We start from the raw sequence: 23,679 nt of genomic DNA on the forward strand, positions 1-23,679 counted from the left end.
ATTCCCAATGTATTTTTTTAAAAAATCTCATCTCCAACTGGAGTCCTCTATACACTCAGGCTCCAGCTACACTGCCCTCAAAATCTACCAGGCAAGCATATATGCTCATATCTTCATGTCTTTACTCTCGGCTACTCCCACCACCTGAAATACATTCCCCATCTAACAAAATTCATTTTATCCGTTGCAGCTCACCTCAACTCCAGATTTATTAAGCCCACCTGAGTCTCTCAGTTGAGGTTAGTTACTCTTTTATAAGAAGCTCCGAGCACTGTTTAAACCCTTGTTACAGCGTGTAGATTATTCTAGTTGCTGCAGGTTGAAGCAGCATCCTATACCTTCTTGAGTGAGTTTCAGCAGCTTGTGTCCTCGTAAGAATTGGTCCATTTCCTCCAGGTTATCTAATTTGTAGACATACAGTTGTTCATAGTATTCCCTCATAATTCCTTTTATTTCTATATTTCTGTAAGGTTGGTAGCAATGTCCTCTCTTTAACTTCTGATTTTAGTAGTTTTGAGTCTTCTCTTTTTTCTTGATCAATCTAACTAAAAGTTGAGGTAACATCCTAAATCTTTTTCTGTACTCACATATGTGTGATAATTCTGCTTGTGGCTGCTACATACCTTTAGTAATATCTAAGCTAGCTTCAGGGTGACAGCTCTAACAATGAACGTGCAGTTTACAAATTCAACTTGCGTCAATATAGTGAAATACTTGACATGAAAAAGATTGAACTTAAAACAAATTCATATTATCACAAGAAATTGCAACATTAAACTTACCAGTGAAAGAACAGGAAGAGCTATTAGAGTTTTTTTCCAATGTCTCTAAATACTCCATTTAATTTCTTCACCTTTTTTTAATTGAGGTATAATTGACAGATAACATTATATTAGTTTCAGACATACAACATAATGATTTGATATTTGTATATATTGCAAAATGATCACCACAATAAATCTAGTTAACATCTGCCACCTTACGTGGTTACACTTTTTTTTTGTTTCCACATATAAGTGAGATTATATGGTATTTATCTTTCTCTGTCTTATTTCATTTAGCATAATGCCCTCAAGGTCCATCCATGTTGTCACAAATGGCAAGATTTCATTCTCTTTTATGGCTGAATACTGTTTTAATTTTTGCTTATCTACTCATCCATTGATAGACACAGGTTGTTTCCATATCTTGGCTATTATAAATACTGCTGCAATGGACATGGGGGTGCATATATCTGTTTGAGTTACTGTATTCAGATAAATACACAGAAGTGGAATTACTGGATCATATAGTCACTGTATTTTCAATTTTTTTTTGCAAAACCTCCATACTGTTTTCTGTAGTGGCTGCACCAATTTACATTTACACCAACAGTGCATGAGGGTTACATTTTCCCCACATCCTTGTCAACACTTCTTATATATTTTCTTTTTGATAATAGCCATTCTGACAGCTGTGAGGTGGTATCTCATTGTGGTTTTGACTTACATTTCTCTGATGATTAGTGATGTTGAGCATCTTTTCATGTGTCTGTTGGCCATCTGTATGTCATCTTTGGAAAAATGTCTATTCAGGTCTTCTGCCCATTTTTCAATTGGTTTGTTTGTTTTTCTGATATTGAGTTGTATGAGTTCTTTATATATTTTGGATATTAACCCTTTATCAGATATATCATTTGCAAATGTCTTCTTCCATACATTAGGTTGCATTTTTGTTTTGCTGATGGTTTTCTTTGCTGTGCAAAAGCATTTTAGTTTGATCTAGTCCAATCCAATTTGTTTATTTTTGCTTTTGTTGTCCTTGCCTGAGGCAACATACCCAAACGTATATTGCTAAGACTAATGTCAAAGAATTTACTGCCCATGTTTTCTTCTAGGAGTTTTATGGTTTCAGGTTCTATGTTTATGTCTTTAATCCATTTTCAGTTTATTTTTGTATATGCTGTAAGAAAGTGGTCCATTTTCATTCTTTTGCATGTAGCTGTCCAGTTTTCCCAACACCATTTATTGAAAAGACTGTCTTTTTCTCATTGTATATTCTTGCCTCCTTTGTCATAGGTTAGTTGATCGTATAAGTGTGGGTTTATTTCTGGGTTTTCTATTCTGTTCCATTGATCTATGTGTCTGTTTTCGTGCCAGTTACATACTATTTTGATCACTATAACTTTGTAGTATAGTTTGAAATCAGGGAGTGTAATGCCTCCAGGCTGGTTCTTCTTTCTCAATATTGCTGTGGCTATTTGAGGTCTTTTGATTATTTGTTCTATTTCTGTGAAAACGCCATTGGAATTTTGATAGGGATTGCATTGAATCTGTAGATTGCTTTGGGTAGTATAGGCATTTTAAGAAGATTCTAGAACTTGTTCATCTAGCATAACTGGAACTTTATACCCATTGAACAACAACTCCCCATTTCCTTCCACTCCCAGCCCATGGCAACCACTTTTGTATTCTCTGCTTGCCTATTTTAGACACTTCATGGTGTTTTCATGAATAATTATGTTACTTAAAATGGGAGCTCTTGATGATCACTTAGGTGCAGTCAGAATAACACCACAGAAAGGTGTATGAAAGTGAAAGAGATTTGTTATACTCACAAGTCCTAAAAGAGGAAGGCGTGACATGCCACTCAGGGGGCCACATGGGAAGAGCTCCAATGGTGCAGGCTCAACCAAGCAGATGGAGATCCAAAGGAGAGAGGTCCCACGGGCAAGTGCCTTTATTGAGGGTTAGGGTGGAGTGCACAAGCTAAAGTTGTTAGGGAATTTCAGTGGTATATTTGAACGTCACTAGGTCACACAGTCTGGGGGAGGGGGCCAAAATGGGAACTTGTGACAGGGACCAGGACACTGGTGCACCTTGCCTAGGGATGTTGAGGCATTAGGAAAATATGCTGCTTTAAAATTTTACACTACAATTGATACTATGATGCCTCAACATCATTAACAATACTAGTTAAAATGGATAGCACCTGTTTCCTTGATTGTAGAGATGTTAAAGGTGAGTGGAACAGCTGGACTTGGCCACCAAAGACAAACTTTGATAAATACGACAAATAGGGAGAGTCTTATTAGGCATACAACAAGGACTTGGAACCCAGTCCACAACCAGGCACCACAAGAAAACCAAGAGAATAAGCCAAGTATCTCTGATTTTAAGGGAATTTGTTGGAAGATTTTTGCTACATTATGAAAGATCTTTACTTCTTGGCCTTTTCCTCATAGTTTTGCCTGCACCTGTCCAGAATTAATAATGTACTTACAGCAGGAGGTACCCTGAGTGGCACAAACCCCTCCTTTCCTGGGTAGTGAGTAGTCAAGAGCCAGTCTCTTATCTACTACCATTTGGTCTAGACACCCAGCTGCCTGTTGCATAAGGGACAATGCTTAATGCAGCCTTTGAATATGATCTGAAAGGGTTGTCAAAAGGTGCTGGTTGGCAGTTATAATTTGATTTTGTTTGACAAAGAAACAAAGTGGCCATACTGGTGCCACTGCTGGTGGCTCTTATGGCCATGGCAAATCCTATTAAGATATGAATAAACACTGCCTGTCTGTCCCCAGAATCCTTGGATTGATGGAAGCAGGGAAGTACCCAGTGAATAAAGAACTGTGATGAACCCCAGTGTAATCACTGCACACTGACGTTTGGTTTCCTTAGGAAAAACATGTGGAGGAGTCAGCAAGGAAAGATGTATAAGGTGCTGTGCCTGTGAGTGTGGGCCACTATAGAACCCAAAAGTGCCATTATTCAGAGAGTAATGTACCTGTGAGAACGTGGTGTTGTGTTCAACCAAGGGGAAAGGGTGGTTGTGGTAGTCACAGTCGGAAATGCAAGGTGAGAAATTGTAGTTGAAAGCTGGAGGGGCATAGTAGAAAAAGACATGAGGGAGAGGGTGGTTCTCGCCCTCAGGGAGTCAAAGTTTGATGTGAAGTAGGTGCCTCCTGGGCACTTAAGCAATAATCTCCATTAATTTTCATAATTTCTACTACATTTCCCTTTATGCATGGAAGGGGTACGCATTTTAGCAGAGAGAAAAGAGTATACCAGGGCCAGGGGCTAAGCAGACAGAATGTTCGGGAAGAAAAGCAAAAAATGTCATGTGTCCAACTTGTAGCTTAAGAGGTCGTTCATGGGCATTGTCTGGGCAGAGGTCTTAGTATTCAGGGTGAAGTTGTCTCTGGCATAGGGGGCGAAGTCACCTACAATGACAATGTCTTAAGCTGAGGCAATGTTGTCTGAGGCAATGCCATCTACAGTGGTGAACCCCTAGACTAGGACAATGTCATCTGGGATGTGGGAATCAGGTGTACTTTTCAAGTGGGTGCCCACTCGAGTTGATGTGAGCCTCCAAATTGTTGACCAACGAAAGCACACAGATCAGTAGTAACAAAACCAACAGTCAATGGAATGGTGTGCAACTGTACCTGGCAGGGTTCCTTTTTTTTGTTTTTGGTGGAAGTTTAGGTTCAAATGGGTCCTTTATCAGATGAGCAACTGCCTGGACTGTGGAACAATCTGTGGTTAATGAATCCCAGGAGAATATGTGCCCTCTATCTGGCCTCTAGCTCTTATGGGATGGGGGTAAGATTGAAAATTTATTTATTTATTTATTTTATTTTATTTTATTTTATTTTATTGAGGAAGGTTAGCCCTGAACTAACATCTGCTGCCAATCCTCCTCTTTTTTCTGAGGAAGGCTGGCCCTGAGCTAACATCCATGCCCATCTTCTTCTACTTTATATGTGGGATGCCTACCACAGCATGGCTTGCCAAGTGGTGCCATGTCCTCACCTGGGATCCGAACCAGTGAACCCTGGGCTTCCGAAGTGGAACATAAAATAGTTCAAGGCGTGGGGCTAGGTAGAGAATTTTAGGGAGTTAGTTTTTGGACTAGAATTTAAAAGGGAGTTGTTTGAGGATACCATTATGTCTCTTAGTTAAATTGGCCGTTTGAGACCTATTAAGGACATGAAAGTTCCGTTTCTGCATTTTCCAAGAGCTCAGCATTGCGTATTTTAAGAAGTAAAATGTGTGTCTTGGGTACTACCAGTAATGTCTGTAACTCTGAAAGGAATAAATAGTGTCCTCACAAGACCGTATATTGTGGCCTTAGTATATATAAAGACAAATGTGATTTTGATTTATATTTTGGGTATCTGTGAAGCAAGAGATTCCCAAAGTTAGTTTTGTTTTTTTTTTAACCTTAAAGGGGGCGATTTTTAGGTAATGGCCCAACAGTTTATAATAAATGTGCCATTCGCTGGCCAGGGCAGTCAGTCCTAAGACAATGGCCTGGAGTTTGGCCATGTCTGTTGTTTCCTAGGTTCTGTCCTTTATTAAGGAAGGAAAGCAGCAACATTCCACTAAGCTCCATCATGTATAATGGCTAGCAGCGCAATCTACACAGTCTATGAACTCCCATTACTGTTCACTCAGTTAATTCCAAGAGGCTACCCCCCAGGTAGCCAAGGAGTCACAGAGAGGGTTGACTCCCTCTAGTATCTTGGCATCTGGCAAGGGACTGAAAACAGGAGAAACGACCCCCTCTGGAATATACCAGAGGGCTCAGATTTGGTTCCAATCTGTTTTAAGGAGACCTTGGTAACTGAGCTTGCGGAGTGCTGTTTTCATGACCCAAAGCATAATGGGCAGCTGGATATGGAGGTTCACAGCCTCAGGGTCTGTAAGAGCCTCTATTTCCAGAAGTCCCCAGTAAGTAGGCATTAATTTGTTGTTTTAATATCGTGTAGTGCAAGGCCAAGGAAGGGGGGACAATTTTTTGCATTAGAAGCATTGGGGCAACTAATGACCATTATTACTACTCCAGAGACTCCAGAAGGCATGAGAAGATGTTGCTAAAGCCTCTATAGTGAAGGAGTTTCTGAAGGCCACTTGCAAGAGTACCTGTTGATTTTCATTTGTAGGTAAAATTTGTAAACAAAGAATAGGTTAACACCAGAACCCGAAATGGACTAAAAGATGTTGGACTTATAAGTCATTGAGAAGTGAGTCAAATGAATCTCCTTGGAGGAAGATGTTGTCAATGTAATGACATACTTGTGTTTCTAGAGAAAGACAGATATAATCAAGATCATGTCTGCAAACATTCTGTGCGATAGCCAAGCTGTTGGGATACTCCATGAGTAGCCTGGAAAAGGTATATTGTATTCCTTTGGAGGTGGAAGCAAACTGTAACTGAGAGGCTATTGAAATAGGCATTGAATAGAACGTGCTAGCCAATCTATAAAAGCAAAATATTTACCAATTATTGATTGAACAGAATCAGTAATTTTAATAATATTGAGTATTGGGTATGGAAGTCGATGGACGAACCCACAGCATTATGTTTTTAGTAATCCATCATGAAGCACCCTTTATTTTTTCCTGATTTAAAAACAAGCAAAATTGGGCTATCAAATGGAGAAGCAGTGGGGATAACCGCTCCTTTATTAATTAGGTTTTATATAATAAATTTTAATCCTTGAGGCCCTATTTTAACTTACACTTGGCCATATTAACTATTTTAACTGGAGGTTCATGAGATTCCATTTTATTATGCCAATTTGTAAGTGTTAGAGACATACTTTGCTTTTAATTTCTTATTTGTTGTTAGAGCATCGATGCCCAATGTGGAAGATTTTAGGGCAAGGGGTACTACAACTATGGGAAATTTAGGCAGGGAAATTCACGAGAGTGAAAGTGAAGCATACTCATTTTTCTTTTCTTTTATTTTGTTGCTTTTAAAGATTATATAGGGAACAATGTGTAAATTTAGTGGGATCCCCAGGTAAATGTATAATTTGAGCCCCACTATTGATTAAGTCCATGAAATTTTGTCAATTGGTGCATTTTAGCAAATGCTAAGTTTAATTTAAAACCTAGGTTGTACGGGTACAAAAGCTAATCAGTGCGCTTTTTACCTTTTTTGTTATAGAAAGCCTGTAGTATATACATTTTGGATTTCCAATTGGATCAAATTATGGAACTTTGTTTTAATTCAGCCATATGCTATATGTACATATATACAATTTTTATATATTTATATTAAAATATTATAATGTGTGTAAATAATTTATTTAATTACCTTTTATTTTCTCTCCCCGTACTTATGGGTTTGTTTTTAAATTAATAAGTAAGCTAGGGCTTGCATTATGTTTGCTAGAGCTGGCATTTTGGCCTTTGCTCAGTACATGAGGTTTCAGGTTCCTCTGCACCCACCCCTCCTGCTTTGGGCTCACAGCTGCTTAAAGCCACAGTCTTTCTCCTTTTCCTTTTTTTCTGTTTTAGGCTTTTAGCCACCTGAAGCCATGGTCTTTAGTTTCTGTCTCTGGTTGATAAGAGGAAAAGAAAGGAGGGGGAGGGGGCCTGGTGCCTCTAGGCAACCTCTCCTTGGGATGACCCCTGTCCGAAGTATAATCAGTCCTTTTCCCTCAGCTCCCCCCTTTTTTCTTTCTTTCTTTTTTTTTTTTTTTGAGGGCAAACTCTTTAGAATGGCTTTTATCTCTAGGTGGCTAAAGTTTTTTCCTCTCTGTATGTTTATCTGAGAAGCTTCAGGTGGTCTCCGGTGGCCCCTGCTGTGCACTGTGAGCAATGACTTCTCTCTCTAGGGTGTCCCAGTCAACCTCAGAGGAGCTGGGGTCTACATACAGGAGAGCAATAATGGCTTCAACCTTGTCTTACAATTTTTTTTTTTTTTTTTGTGGTCATTTCACTTTAAGGAGGAGACTCTTAGCACATCAATATGTAGTAGCACTTAAAAGTGCACAAGCACATTCACCAGGAGATTTGTAATTTCAAATGAGCTGAGAAACCTCCTCAGATGTCTTACAAGGTGACAAATAAAAATGGCAAGCAATAGGATATATTGGAGAATATGAGGAAGCCATTTTTTGTAAACCTAATTCGGCCTGACCTTGTCTTTCCAAAAGGGCCTGACCGAGGCCGTTGAGCATGCATTGTATATCTGCTTTAGATATTCCTTATGGAAAGAACAAAGGCCCTTGAGATAAAGGTGCAACTTCCCTCCCCATCCCAACATTGGCATTTCCTTAAAGATTAAGCATCTTTCCTTAGGCTAGAAACTCATTGCTGTGCTCACCTGTGACCACCCAGCTTGAGACAATAGACTTGCCTCCTGCTACGCCCATTGAGATAGCAGACCCACTACCTGCTGTGTCCATCAAGTGCTGTGCCGACAGGGCAATCTTGTGACTATTGTGGGAGGGACATTTCAATCACATGTGAAACATCCTGTTTGGGGGTATATAACCACTCTGTGCACCCCACTGCTTTGGTGCCCTTTCTTCCTTGGAGAAGAAAGGCCCCAGGCCATGGTCCTCAGATTTTAGCTCAGAATAAACTCTCCCAAATTTTCATTTTTAGATTGGTTATGGAATATTTTCATCGACAAAGGAAAAGTACTTCCACCCCCCTGCTTTTTTTTTTTAATTGAGCCACCAGTCTGCATGGATGGGATCCACAATACCCCATGAGGTTGAGGGACAAAGAATAACAAGAGCAAAGGATACAGCACAGAAGGGTCTGCAGTCCCCAGGTAGCATCAACCCTTTTAAGGCACCATGGAGGACTCTCTGAGGAAAGGAGACCACCTGATGCCAAGAGGGAGGAGAGTAAATTATTTTATTCCAGAGTGCTATTCAACAACACATTGAATGGGGCCAATGGGGTCACCCACCTGTGTTGCAACCCACCTTTCCAGGCTAGCACCCAGTGTGGCTCCGTGATAGGGAAGCAGAACTCCACTTCTATCTGCAGAGATCCTTCTTCAAATCACAATCACTCTAAAGTACACTGAAAAATAGCCAATTCACATGTCTCAGTGACTCTGGATCCCAGGGAATGATAGGATAATTATCCCCTTCTTGTTGCAATCATGGCTGGGAAGTGATATCCTAGGGTGTGTTATTAGGATTGGGACAGGACTTGCACTTTAGGTTGGAGATTCTTGGCAGCACTTGGAAGAGGCAACACAAAGCAGTGCATAGCAGTGCACATGAACACCAACAAGACAGAGAGCCTCCCCAAATCATGGAGCCCAATCTGGATAGCCAATTAGAAAACCATAAGCAGTCGAAGGGCATCTCTGTGGGGTTTTCCGTCAGTCATGGATCATCCCATTCTAGTCACCAACTGTGTTGTGAGGAATCATTATGTTACTTGAAATGGGGTATTTTGATGATCAATGGGGTGCAGACACAGAATAGCACCATGGGAGAGGTGTATGAAAGTGAAAGAGATTTATTATTCTCACAGGTCCTAAAAGAGGGAGTCATGGCAAACTACGCAGGAGGCCTTATGGGAGGAGCTCTAAGGGATCAGGCTCAACCAAGCAAGTGGGGAGCTGAGAGACAGAGTAAGTACCCACGGGCAAGTGCCCTTATTGAGAGTCAGGGTGGAGTGCACCAGCAAAAGCATGAAGGGATTTTACTGGTACATTTGAATGTCACTAGGTCACAGTTGGGGGAGATCAAGGAGAACTTGTGGCGGGGACCAGCCTCATCACACTGGTGCATCTCATCACCTGGGCAAGGTATCCATAGACTGTAGGGATGTTGAGGAATCAGGAAAATATGAAGTTTTCAAAATTTATAATACACTCATGTAAGTGGAATCATGCAGTATTTACCCTTCTGTGACTGTCTTATTTTACTAAGCATAATGTCCTCCAGGTTTAATTTCTAGTATTTCATTGTGGTCAATGAGGTACTTTGTATGATTTTGATCTTTTAAAATTTATTGAGACTTGTGAACTAGCATATGGTCTGTCTTGGAGAATGTTCCATGTGCACTTGAGGAAAATGTTCATTCTTCTTTGTTTGCTAGAGTGTTCTATATATGTCTGTAAGGACGATTTGGTTTATAGTGTTGTTCAAGTTCTCAATTGCCTTATTGATATTCTGTCTAGTTATTTAATCAATTATATAATGTCAGGTATTGAAATTGCCAACTATTATTGCACAAATATCTATTCTTCCTTTAGTTCTGTCACTTCTAGCTTCACATATTTTGGGGCTCTGTTGTTAGGTGTGTTTATGTTTTTAATTGTGTCTTCTTAACAGATGAAACTTTTTATCAATATGTAATGTCCTTCTTTGTTTCTGGTAACAATTTTTGGCATAGAATCCATTTTGTCTCATATTAGTAGAGCCAACTCAGCTTTCTTTTGGCTAATACTTGTGTGGAATATTTTTTTCTGTTTTCATTTTCAACCTATTTGTGTCTTTGGATCTAAAATGAGTGTCTCACAGACAGCATATAGTTGGATCACATTTTCTTTTCATCTATTCTGCCAATCTCTCTGCCTTTTAATTGGATATTTAATCTATTTACATTTACAATAATTGATGTTAAGGGAAGAGTTACTATTGCCATTTTGCTACTTGTTTTCTATGTCATATCTTTTTAGTTCCTCAAATCCTCCATTACTGCCTTATTTTGTGATTGATTGTTTTTCCTAGTGGATCATTCAATTTACTGGTTACTTTTTCTATTTTTTTCCTTAGTAATTAATTTGAGAGTTACAATGGCCATTCCTACCTTATAATAATCAAATTTGAATTAATATCAACTTATATTCAAATGTATATAACATTCTTCTCTATTCTAGCTCCATTCCTCTTTATTTATGTTGTTGTTGTCACTCAGTAATTCTTTATACAGTGTACATCCATTAACATAGATTTTTATTGTTTTATGCACTTATATTTAAATAATATAGAAAAATAGAGGAGTTATAGATCAAAAATTCAATAATAATGGTGTTTGTATTTACCTATGTAGTTATCTTTGACTTTTTAAATTAATTTCTTCACCTGGTTTTGTGTTACTGTCTAGTATCCTTTTATTTTAGCTTGGACTACTTTTAGTATTTCTTTTAGAGAAGTTCTACTAGTGACGAACATCCTCAGTCTTAGTTTATCTATGAATTTCTTAATTTCTCCTTTATTTATGAAGGATAGTTTTGCCAGATATAGAATTCTTGGGTGAAAATTTTGTCTTTCAGTACTTTAATTATGTGATTGCACTGCCTTCTGATCTCCGTAGTTTATGATGAGAAATTGGCTGTAATGCTTACTGATTATCCCTTGCCTGTAATGAGTCACTTTTCTCTTTGTGCTTTCAAGTTTCTCTGTTTTTGGCTTTTGACAATTTAACTAGAATGTCTTTTGGTGTGGATCTCTTTGAGTTTATCCTTCTTGGAGTTTATTTAACTTTTTGAATGTGTAGATTTATGTTTTCACCAAATTTGGGAAGTTTTCAGCCATTATTTCTTCAAATATTCTTTCCACCCCTTTCTTTCTCTCCTCTCCCTTTGAGATTCCCATTATGTGGATATTTGTGTGCTTGATGCTGTTCCAAAAGTCTCTTAGGATCTGTTCATTTTTCTCCATTCTTTTCTCTTTCTGCTCCTCATTGGATAGTCTCAATGGAATTGTCATCAAGTTTGCTGATTCTTTCTTCTGCCTGCTCAAATCTACTGTTGAACACTTGTAGTGAATTTTTTGTTTCAGTTATTTTACTTTTCAGCTCCAGATTTTGGCTCTTTATTATAATTTCTATCTCTTTATTGATAGTCTCTATTTGGTTAGACATCATTTTCCAGGGTTTTTTTTTTTCTTTTTTAGTTATTTGTCTATGGTTTCCTTTAGCTCTTTGAGTATATTTAAATCAGTTGATTTAATTTCCTTTTCCAATATGTCCACTGCCAAGGTTTCCTCAAGGACAGTTTTTATTGCATTATTTTTTTGTGTGAGTGAGCATACTTTCTTATTTCTTTGCATGCCCCATTATGTTTTGTTGAAAACTGAACATTCTAAACATTATAATGTGGTAACTATAAAAATCATACTCCCCCCCTCCCTGGGGTTTGTTTTGCTGTTTCTCCTGGTTTGTTGTTGTTTGCTTATTTAGTGAGTTTTCTAAACTCTAGAATCTTTGTCATGTGTGGACACTGAAGTCTGTCTTCCATTAGTTAGATGGTCAGCTATTGTTTTGACAATTTTTTTTAAATACCTGGGGCCAAAAAGAAGAAAAAAAATAGTCTCCCAGTCTTCACAGACTAGATTTGTATTAGGACTCTTCTTCAATGCTTAGCCAGGCCATTTATAACTCCGCCTTAGCCTTCACTTCCTGCTTGCACAGGGTCTTTAGATCAGCCAGATGTGAGGGTTCAGATTTTCCTGGGCTCTTCTGAGTGTGTGGGCAGTCCTGGTCATGCACGTGGCCTTTTTGAATCACTGATATATTGGGAATTTTTAAAAGTCCCTTTCCCCTCATATATTCTTTTTTAACCTCTTGCCTTCCAGGTTTTCTAGTCTGTCTATTTCTTGTCCCAACTCTTGTCCCTTGCCTTTAAATATTTTTGAAAAATGCCATCCAGGAAACCACACTTGCCTTGGCAACACTCCTCATCAAGAGAACAAAGGCAAGTTCATGTGTCTGTCCCTCATGAGCAACCAGGTAGCTCAAAACAGACAACCACAATTCTTTAAAAATAAGGTCTATATTTCTCACTTTGACACTAGCAACCTGCATCAATACCCCATGGCTACTCCCAATCTAGGAATTAGGGATGGTATGTAGGCAATTTAAAATGCCACAATACTATCTTATTGCAAAACAGTAGCTTCTTACTTCGCCATGCCTTCCCCTGGTTGGTGTAAGATTTTTACCAGATTCCAGAGTTCTATAAAAGTTAATACTGACAGATTTTTCCAGCACATTAGTAGCTTTTGTGGAGAGATTGAATCCTGGAATTTCTTACTCCATCATTTTCCAAAAGGCATCTTTTAAAATCAGTATCTACATTCTATATTGGAATGTTTCATTTCTTCCCAAAAAGATTATATCAATTTCTGCTTTTGGTCATGAGGCAGTAAAAGTATATAGAATTAACATCCAGAGATATAAAAGATTAAAACTGGGTCAATATATGAAATATCTGTTTTAAGTTATTGAACAATGGACAGCAAAGGATTGTGATCCCTGAGGAAAAAAAAAAAGACTTCACTGAGCCCTACAGTCGCCTGATTTTCTGTCTGGAGGAAATTTCTAGACCACAGTGCAGGGTGCGGCGGCGGTGGGGGCGAGGGGGAGATCTCAAACAGAGCTCGGTGTTTTTGCTTAGTTAAGTAAAGTGATATATGAGTTTTAAGAAGTTGAGACAGCTAGAATTTGAGAGACAGAATACTGAAAAAGAGGAAACTACACAGAAAAAGAGATCCAGATATCTGCATGAGTGTCTGAATTCCCATTTGGATACACATAAGATGAAACCCCCTGATGTCTGTCAAAGTATAACTTCCAGAAAAAAAATAATTACGGAAGCTGAAAGCCAAATCATCCCAGAGCTCAAACAGGGCAAGGGATCATTTGAGTTCCCATTAGCTAGAATGAAGAGACTCATTGACTACACAGAGCATTCAGTATACACCCTCGAAGGATTATGCCTTAATTGTGGGACTAAATTTGCCTTAGTATAAAGGCTAATCTAGACCCACCACAACAAATCCATAGAAAAAGCAGAGGAAGGAGCAAAGTATCTGCAAGTAACTAAAATGATAGCCATATGCTTAAGATGTTCAAAAAATGCATAAACAAAATGAGACACCAGCAAATTATAATAAGAAAAAAATCTAGAGATGAAAATGCAGTATTGGAAATTAATATTTTATTTAATGAGATTAACAACAAATTAGACACTGCAGAAAAACAGATCTGTGAACCTGGAGAGCTAGCAATAGAAATTGTCCAACATAAAGCACAGTAAGAAAAAAGGCATAAATCAAGACAACATCAGTGAAACATGACACAATATCAAGTATTCTAACAGGCCCACAATTGGATTGCCAGAAGGAGTAAGTTAGAAATATATTTGAAGAAATAATAGCTGATAATTTTCTAAATTTTTGAGAAATAAAAACCCACCTATCTACTAAGATCAATCAATAAAACCAGGAAGATTAAACACAAAGAAAACCAGACAAAGGTACATCATATTCAAATTGTTGAAAACCAATGTTAAAGAGAAAATCTGATAATCAACCAGAGATAAGAAGCATGTTTCATACAGGAGGCAAAGATCAGACTTTGAACATACTTCTTTTCAGAAATTACACATGACAAAAAACAATAGAATCACATCTTTAAAGTGCTATGAGGAAAAGAAGGCAGTCTAAAATTCTATATAAAGAGAAAATAAATTTCAAAAGTGAAATAAAAACAAAAAAGTGAAGACAATTTGGCCTCAGTGAACTGGCACTATAAGATATGCTAAAGGAAGTTCTCCAGGCGGAAGGAAAATGATATCAGATGAAAGCACAGATATACAGAAGGAAATGAAAAGCATAAAAAATAAGTATGTGAGTAAATATGAAAGTCATTTCTTTCTTATTTTTAACTTCCTTAAGAGAGAATTATTTAAAAAATAACAACACATTGTGAGGTTTATAACATATATAGAAATAAGATGTACAACAGAAATAACGTTAATACAAAGGAAAGAAGGGGTCCAATGTTAAGCCTACTTTTGAAAGGTTCTTGTATTTGACATGAAGTAATATGGTATTATTTAAAGTTTGACAATGATAAAGTAAAGGTGTATCTTGTAAAACTTAGAGCAATGCCTAAAAAAGTAAAACTCTGCTGGTTAGTTACTAAGCCAATTTTGGAGACACATAGAATCCTAAGTAAGTAATTAGCTATTCCAAATGAAGGCTAACAAGAGAAAAGGGAATAAAGAAGAGATGAATCAAAAGCAAAGTTGGAGGACTTACTCTTCCTAATTTCAACATTTACTTAAAGTTACAGTAATGAAACTGCATAAGGATAGATAGAGAAATAGAATAGACTACAGAGTCCAAAAAGAACCACTTACATTTATGGTTGATTTATTTTCAACAAAGGTGCCAACATAAGTCAATAGGAAAAGAAAAATTTTTTTAATAAATGATGCTGAAATAATTGGCTATCCATACGGAAATAAAATAATTTTGAAAATTACCTAGTACCATATGCTAAAGTTATCTCAAAATGTATCATAGCCCTTAATGTAAAACTCAAATTAAAAAACTTCTGGAAGAAAACGTAGGACAAAATCTTATTAAGGGAGACAAGGTTTTCTTATATAGGGCACAAAATGTATGAACTTTGAAAGATAAATTGCACTTTATCAAAACTGAAAACTTCTGCTTTTCAAAGAACACTTATAATATTGAAAAGATAAATTCCAAAACTATTCACGATGTTTATATCTGACAAAGGACCTGTATCTAGCATATATAAAGAATCCTTACAACTCAATAGTAAGAAGATAAACTCATGATAACAGCTAAAATAAAAAAGAATGGCAACGCCAAGTGCTGAAGTATGTGGAGCAAACGGAACTCTCATGCATTGATGGTGGGAGCATAAAATGATACAACCACTTTTGAAAACAGTTTGACAGCTCCTTAAAAGTTGAGTGAATACCATACAAAGCAGCAATTCCACTCTTAGGAATCTCCCCCAGAGCAGTGAAATATATATCCACACAAAGACCGGAACATGAATGTTCATGGAATCTTTATTCATCCTAACCGAAAACTGTGGACTAACCAAATATCCATCAACTAGTGATTGAATAGGCAAACTGATCTAAACAACAGTAGGATACTACTGAGAAAAAAAAACAATGACTGATACAGAAAATAATGTGATTGGATCTCAAAAACATTATGCTAAGATAAAGGAACCAGACAAAAATTAGCATATACTCTGTGATTCCATTTTATACAAAACACTAGAAAAGTCCAAATTTAATCTACAGTCACAGAAATAAAAACAGTGATTATCTGGACTGAGAAGGGGCATAAGGGAATCTTCTGTGATTATAGAAATACTGTATATCTTGATTGTGGAGGTTGTCGCACAGATATATAGAGATTTCCTCCGTTTTCTGAAGGTTCTCTTCATGCCACTCTTTCTTACAAAAGACCTACGTTAGTACATACCTGTTTTCGTTAACCAAAAGAAATCTGAAAAGGATTTTTGCTTTTACAAAAAAAAGGCAAAAAGCGAAAATAACGTTCAGGGTTTATATATAAGGTGCAGATATAAGTGTTATGGAGGCTAAACAGTCACACACACTGTAGGATTTCAAGCCTTCCACATCAACCGCATCGGCCACAGCAGACAATGATATTGTGATATTGTGGCTTTCCCCATTAATAAGAATGGACTATATATTTTCTGTCCTTTGAGGAACACTGCTTATTCCTACTCCTCCATTTATTTTGGATCACATGCCTTTACCTATAACTAGAAAATTTGAAACAATGACAATATTTAGAAAAGAAATTTTAATATACACAGTGCAGCCATTTAGGCACGATGCAGGTTTACACAAATTCAAAAAGCACATGAGATAAGGAAGGAATAAAAGAGGAATGGAAGAAGGAAGGAATGGTAGTCGAATGCAAAGACCTTCAGAAGTCTTAAGTCTCTGATCTAATCCTGGCTCTACCATTATGCTGGTCCGTTCAGGCTGCTATACCAAAATACCACAGACGAGGCAGCTTATAGACAACAGAAATTTATCCGTCACAGTTCTGGAAGCTAGAAATCTGAGGTCAGAGTGCCAGCCTGATCGGGTGACGGTCTTCTAGGTCACAGACTTGTCATTGTATGGTCACATGGTAGAAGGGGCTAGGGAGCTCTGTAAGTTCTCTTTTATAAGGACAACTCATTTTATTTATGAGGGCTCCACCCTGATGATTTAGACACCTCCCAGGGGCCCTACCTTCTAATACCGTCATATTGGGCATTAGGATTTCAACATATGAATTCTGTGGGACACAAACATTCGTACCATAGCAACCCCCAAATAGTTTATAGCTTGAATTAATCTATTTTTCCTCTTTGTGCCTCAGTTTGTCTACTTGTAAAAGAGCAAGGAGTAGGGGTGGACTAAACCACTTCCACGTTTTAATGCTTTTAAATTCTCTATCTCTAAAAAGTGGTATATACATTCAAATCGCATTTTTAAAAGAAACCAGATTGATTTGGTTTTGTATTCTAGCCTGGTGAGCTTACAGGTCAAGAGAATAGGCTCCGGAATCAGGCTTCCTGGGTATGAATCCCTGCCCTGCCGCTGGTTTGCTGTGTGACCTTGAACAAACCACTTCACCTCAGTTTCTTCACCAGTAATACAGAGACCAAGAATAAGGGTCATGTGGCTATATCCCATAGCTGTGGGGCTGATGAAAGGAGATGATGCACGTAAAACGTTTGGTGCCAGTGCTCGGCACGGGGGCAGTCCTCAGCAAACTCGTAGCGTTAAGCAGTGAGTCAGATTGCAGGCCTTGTGACTCTAGTGCCACACTTTTTTATGAATACTCAAAGAAAGACTAACCGCAGAAGGACTGTCCCTGGGACCAGCATCAGCATGGTCCAACCATAGAACAATGTCAACAAACGCACATCCCCTTTAACATTTATTAGAAGGCAGCCTGTGTGGTCAGTCTCCTTTTGGTCAGAGATCCTTTTTCATGCTTTGCTCTGCCTCTTTTTCAGAGATGTCCTTATTTTGGGGATCAGGCACCTTCCATAAAACTGCTTTCCTTTTACTGGAGCTGGTGAAGGCTCGCATGGAGAATTGAAAGCGCTCCCTTTTGCTATAGTCTGTCAGGATCCCCCTTAGTGGATGCATTTAATGATTCAGAACACAAGTTGGTCAATAGAACATATGACTTTGTTGTTGGCTTGGAATTTCCTGCTAATATGTTCATAATATTTTTTAGCACGGCATCTTCTCTGCTTTCTTCATGAAACGTAATGTCAGATTGATAGGTCGTTCAAGGCGTTGAAGGAAGAATGGCTGTCAGTTATCTCTATTTATAATGTGCAAACTAGTTTTTTAAATGTTTCGTGGAAATATTGGGCCTTTTCCAAAATAATAAAGATTGTTTAAGAAAAAAATTGATTTAAAAAATATTTGTTCTAGATTCATTAACCAATCCTAGATACAGTAGCCTCAAAACAAAGCCAATTCAGAGACGATGAGGAGCACTTTTCTTTTTTTAAATTATTTTACTGAGTTCATATTGGCCTACAACACTGCATAAATATCAGGTGTACATCATTATATGTCAGCTTCTGTATAGACTGCATCATGTTCACCACCAATAGTCTGGCTTTTATCCATCACCATACATACGTGCTCCGTTCGCCCTCCCTCCTCACCCTTCCCCTCTGGTTAACCGCTAATCTGTTTTCCTTATCTATGTGTTCGTTTATTTATCTTCCACATATGAGTGAAATCATATGGTATTTGTCTTTTCTTTTTCCCCAGAAACAAAGGTGCAAAATTAACAACTCCTCTGGACCTCCATTACCTTTCTCCCACCATGAGGTCCTCATTGCTTCCAAGGTGCATCCAGGCAACAAACCACAGCTGAAATTTTCTGCCTCTCTCTTACCCAAACTGACATCTTTTGCAACTCACCTTTTCCTCAAAGATTTTCGAAGTGCATTTTTGCCAATATGTTTCTCTCAGAGAACCTATTTGTGTTTTAGCAACATCCTTCAATGCCTTAACCCAAAAGGATATAACAATTCTTGGCAGTAGGGTGAGCCTTTGAGGAGGCTGGGGACATCTCCCCGTGCTTATTTTTCCTTTTTCTTTTTTTTTTTTTTGAGGAAGATTAGCCCTGAGCTAACATATGCTGTTAATCCTCCCCCTTTTTCTGAGGAAGACTGGCCCTGAGCAAACATCTGTGCCCATTTTCCTCTATTTTCTAGGTGAGAGGCCTGCCACAGCATGGCTTGAGAAGCAGTGCAGAGGTCCGTGCCTGGGATCCGAGCCAGCGAACCTCAGGCCGCCGATGTGGAGTGCACAAACTTAACCGCTGTGCAACCAGGCTGGCCCCTGTGCTTATTTTTCTTAATAAAGACGATTGAAACTGGAATGCTCTGAAGATAAACATGCTTTCCCTAAGAGTGTCCCTAAAGTATCCTCTGGTAATGTCAAATGATTAAAGAAAAATAAGACATTTACTTTTCTGGTTATGTTCTGGAAATATCCTTGGAAGTGATGATCTATATAGTTTGTGGAACGGCATTTAGTCAATTGCATTTCTGCATAAAGATTGTTTTTGTTAGTGCCCTCGAATCGATTCCGACTCCTAGAAACTTTGTGTACAGCACAGCTGAACCCTGTCCAGTCTTTTTGCGCCATCCTCTCCCCTTCTGCCACTATAGCAGACAGTGCCCTGCTGCTATCCAGAGGGTTTTCATGGCCAATATTTTGGAGAATGAGTGTCCAGGTCCTTCTTCCTAGTCTGTCTTAGTCTGGAAGCTCCACTGAAACCTGTCCACCATGGGTGACCCTGCTGGTATTTGAAATACCAGTGGCATAGCTTTCAGCATCCCAGCAACATGCAGCTGCCACAGTATGACAACCCACAGACCGTGGTGTGGGTCCCTGACTGGGAAACGAACCCCACGCCACAGTCGTGAGATCTCCAAATCCTAACCACTAGACCACAAAGGCTGATGTGTAAAGATTACAAGTCTAGAATAAAGACACGCTGAATAAAGGGACAACAAAGAGGAAGTTGGCTATGGTGTATTGATGCTACCTGTTCAATTCTTTGCTTCTGAAGATGGTTCTACGATAAGTAAGAGCCTAGAGAGGAAGTTCGGAGACGTGACTTGACAGTAACTCACCGTGTGATCCTGGAGCAGGTCCCTTTCACCCTCTGAGCATCCATCCTCTTATCTACTAAATGAGGTAGTGAACTAAGCATTTCTAAAATTCATGGCAGTAACTATCACTGCTCACTTTTCTCTGAATCCTGAGGAATCAAGTTTATCTTGGTTGGATACTCAAGGTCGGTCTCTTGACAACAGACCAGCGATTTCCTCTAGTCTTTCACAGAAATCTCCTTGAAATAATTACTATCAGGCTCTCTCAGCTGCCACACTAGCCTCCTCCTGTGTCCAGCCTTAATTGCTGTGATTTCCTTATTTATGCCCCAACTCCTTCCAAATAGGCTTTGAGGAAGACTTAACCCACTTTATCCTGTGTTTCCCACTGTTTCCTGACTCATCGGTTTTGTCCTACACATCTGATTCTTAATAGATTTTTCCCCTCTACCTTGTTCCTGTTCAATTATTATCTTGTTTCTTGGTTACTACCATGTATACCATATTTATTGTTATTATCGTGTATATACTGTGCATATGTTACCACATATACTGTGTATATTGTTATTACCCTATAAACCTGCACACGTGGCTTATATAAGATGGATTCTATTGGCAGCAAAAGGAATACATTCAATATATACTTAGGGGGGACTATAAAAGGATCTTTACTAAGTTCTTTCCTTATGACTCCTTCTTTTGGTGTCTTACCTCTTTTTCAACAAGATGTGAATCTTTCCCTAGAGACTCCTAGAGAAAAAAACTTTGAATTGGCTGTATTATTGGTATTCTCTTTAAAAAATTGCAGTGGGATATCCAGGAGGCTGGGGATTATCAGTTGTCTTGAGTGGTGTGCTATTTTCAATAAACCAATATCAGTGGTTGGAGATTTTATGATTTTCTATACTCATGGGTATTATAAAATAGAAAACCATATCACTCAAGACTTTCAAGTTAAAAAGTTGCTTTTATTTTTTTCTTCCCTCACATTTGTAGTTTTAATGTAAACTGGGGCAAGATCTAAAGAGCAATTAGAATTAAACCCTTTCAAGGATTCAAAAACATGTAGATTTTTACCTCCTCCTCTACCTTTATTTTCAACTGAATGCCAATCAGCCCTTAATAAGCCATTTTTCTTTGTTTTATTTTTTAAATACAAAACCAAGTATGACTGGTTTCCAAGTATGATCTTCAAGCACTGGTTTCCATGTCTTTTAGTCCTGTCTAATTAACTCAAAGCGAATTGATACTGCCAACAATTTGGTCAGTATATACGGCTAGGAAAATCAGGACAACCCCCATAACCAGAACTACTTGCTGAGATCACTGAATTACAGGTAAAGACTATGGTTCTGCATTGTCCGATAACACTCTTACTGGGTCTAGGCATATGATAGAGAGAGGAGCTAGAGCCACTCATTCATATGCCTTTCATTCAGGGGAGACCACTCTCCCTGTTATTTTTTCTATAATAATGATTGACTCTTATTGAGCACTTCATCTGTGACAAGCACTGTTCTAAATGCTCTACATGCTTTACCTCATTTAATCTGCTTCCCTAGATTATGCAATAAGTGCTATTTTTGTCTCCAGATCAAAAATGGAAAAAATAAAGTACAAGGAAGTTAAGTAACTTGCAAGGTCTCGGAGTTAGTAATTGACAGAGGCGTGATTTGAATGCAGTAGTCTGGCCTCTACATTAACCACATCCTTAAAGGAAATATGGAGATTCTCTGGTCCTGATAGGAGTCCTGAGAGAATTGGTCTTTTTGAAGGACGAAATAGATCGCCTTCTACCTGTTGGAAAGGAGGGAGTCCAGGAATGTCCCCTCCATATCTAACATTGTCTCCTCACCACTAAAGTACAATGCTTGGATGTATATATGATTTTTTACTTTGAACAGGGTGAGTAGGGCTTCTTTTAAAACAAGAATTTTACTCAGGAATGGTAGTATATTAAGCTATTGCCATCCATTACCAAGCTGGCTGTTCATCAAACTTATAACGAAATTAAAGAGCACTCATCTAACAGAGAATGGAGAAAAGACACAGGATATGATTCTCAAACTGTGCATCAAGTTACCCTGGAAACAGGCAGGAAACTCACTGGGGTGCTGTAGGATATTTTAAAATTTAAAGGGAAACAGTATGATATTCAACATATGTCAGACACTGCATGGACTACTAGCTCGAGATATTTCATAATTTCAACACTGGGCTGTGCTACATTATTTTCGATGACAGCATACATTGCTAAGCTGGGATTTCTGGCAGTTCCTGTGATTAACAAGCAAGTACCGTGTGAAAACCATTTGGGACAGGAAATGGTGATATCTAATCTGATTCTAAATTTTAAGAAACTGTGCAGGCCCATGTTTCCCATTAGTAAGTAGTTATGAGTATTCGAGAGTGAAATAAAAGTATATTTTCTTCCAATTTGTGGATATAACTTTTTCAAGTTGCCACTAAGTTTTTAGGACATAAACACTAATTTGTTTGAAATTCACTGGTTAATAAATTGAAATACTCTTTTGGTCTGGGGGAAAAAGGAGTACTATTACTAAGACACTAAGCGATCTATGAGCAGAAGAATTTTAGGAACCTCTGTGAACAGATTATATCATATATTTATTTTGTGGGTAGGAGATAGAAAAAAGGAAAGTCCCATATTGAGACTGCCAGGTGGTGTCCCATGAAAGTACTGGGCATCTGAATGAGAGGAAAATATTGCAGGACAGAGATGGAGCAGTTCTAAAGGAAAACTGTAGACACAAATCACCCATGAGTTTGTTAGACTTCTGGCTCAGTAAGGATAGAGACCATGTGAATCTAATTCTTCTGCAGTTTCTCAGTTTCTAGCATATTGTCTGACACAGCAAATATTTTCTGAAAGAAGAATGAACCTATTTCTAGCGTTATCACAAAAGTTCAGTTTGGCCAGCTGACAAATGAAATCGATAATTGCACTCACTCTCTAGCAATCTAAAATGGAAAGATTGTATTTGATTATCTCACAACCCACCTACAGACACTGCTCTGTTAGCCAACAGTGACTGCTTCCTAGGAGTTAGTAACACTCCTACCCTGATACCACTTCCCACATAAGCTGGGGGTACACAAACAACACTGCTGGGAACTAAATTCAGTATCGGGCTGAAGCCCATTGATGAATTCAGAACACTGTTGTTGGGTACATCTACTTTGATTCATTGATTCTTGAATCTTAATAGACAGGTAAAGAAGCAGGAAAACGTGACCTATAAGTTGAATGCAAATAAGTCAATAGGAACAGACCCAGAAATTAGAGAAATGGTAGAATTTGCAGACAAACATTTTAAACAGCTGTTGTAAATATGACCAAGAAATTAAAGAAATACATGAAAATGAGGAGGAGAGAAAGCAGTGCTACAAAAAGAACCAAATGGATCTTCTAGAGCTGAAGAATACACTATTTAGAATGAGAAATTCACTGCATGAGAAAAACAGCAAGTTAAATACTGATGAATAAAGGACAGACTCTTTTAGAGAAATAGAAAGTTCAAACTAAGCTACAGTGAGAGAAAATAAAGTTAGCAGAGCATCAGGGAATCTGGCTAAAATATTTACAGTGGGAATATCAGATGTGAAGAAGGGTGAAAATAATTAGCAAACGATGGCTGAAATTTTTCAAGTTTGATAAAATGTATAAACACAGATCCAAGAATCTTAGTAAACCTCAATCAAGAAGAAGATAAAACACCAAAGTATATCCTAATCAAATAGCTGAAGAACAATAACCAAGAGAAAACAATTTAATCAACCAAGGAAAGGATGCACAATACACAAAGAGAAAGAAATGTTTTAAAAGACTGAAGACATTTGATCAGAAAAAAATACATGCCAGATAACCGCAAAACTTTCAGTGTAAGTGCTCAAAGAAATAGAACAAAAGTTAGCCTAGATTCTATACCAGTGAAAATACTCTTAAGAAAGA

Source organism: Equus quagga, chromosome 10, assembly GCF_021613505.1.
Source record: "Equus quagga isolate Etosha38 chromosome 10, UCLA_HA_Equagga_1.0, whole genome shotgun sequence".
In the NCBI taxonomy this organism is placed as follows: Eukaryota; Metazoa; Chordata; class Mammalia; order Perissodactyla; family Equidae; genus Equus; species Equus quagga.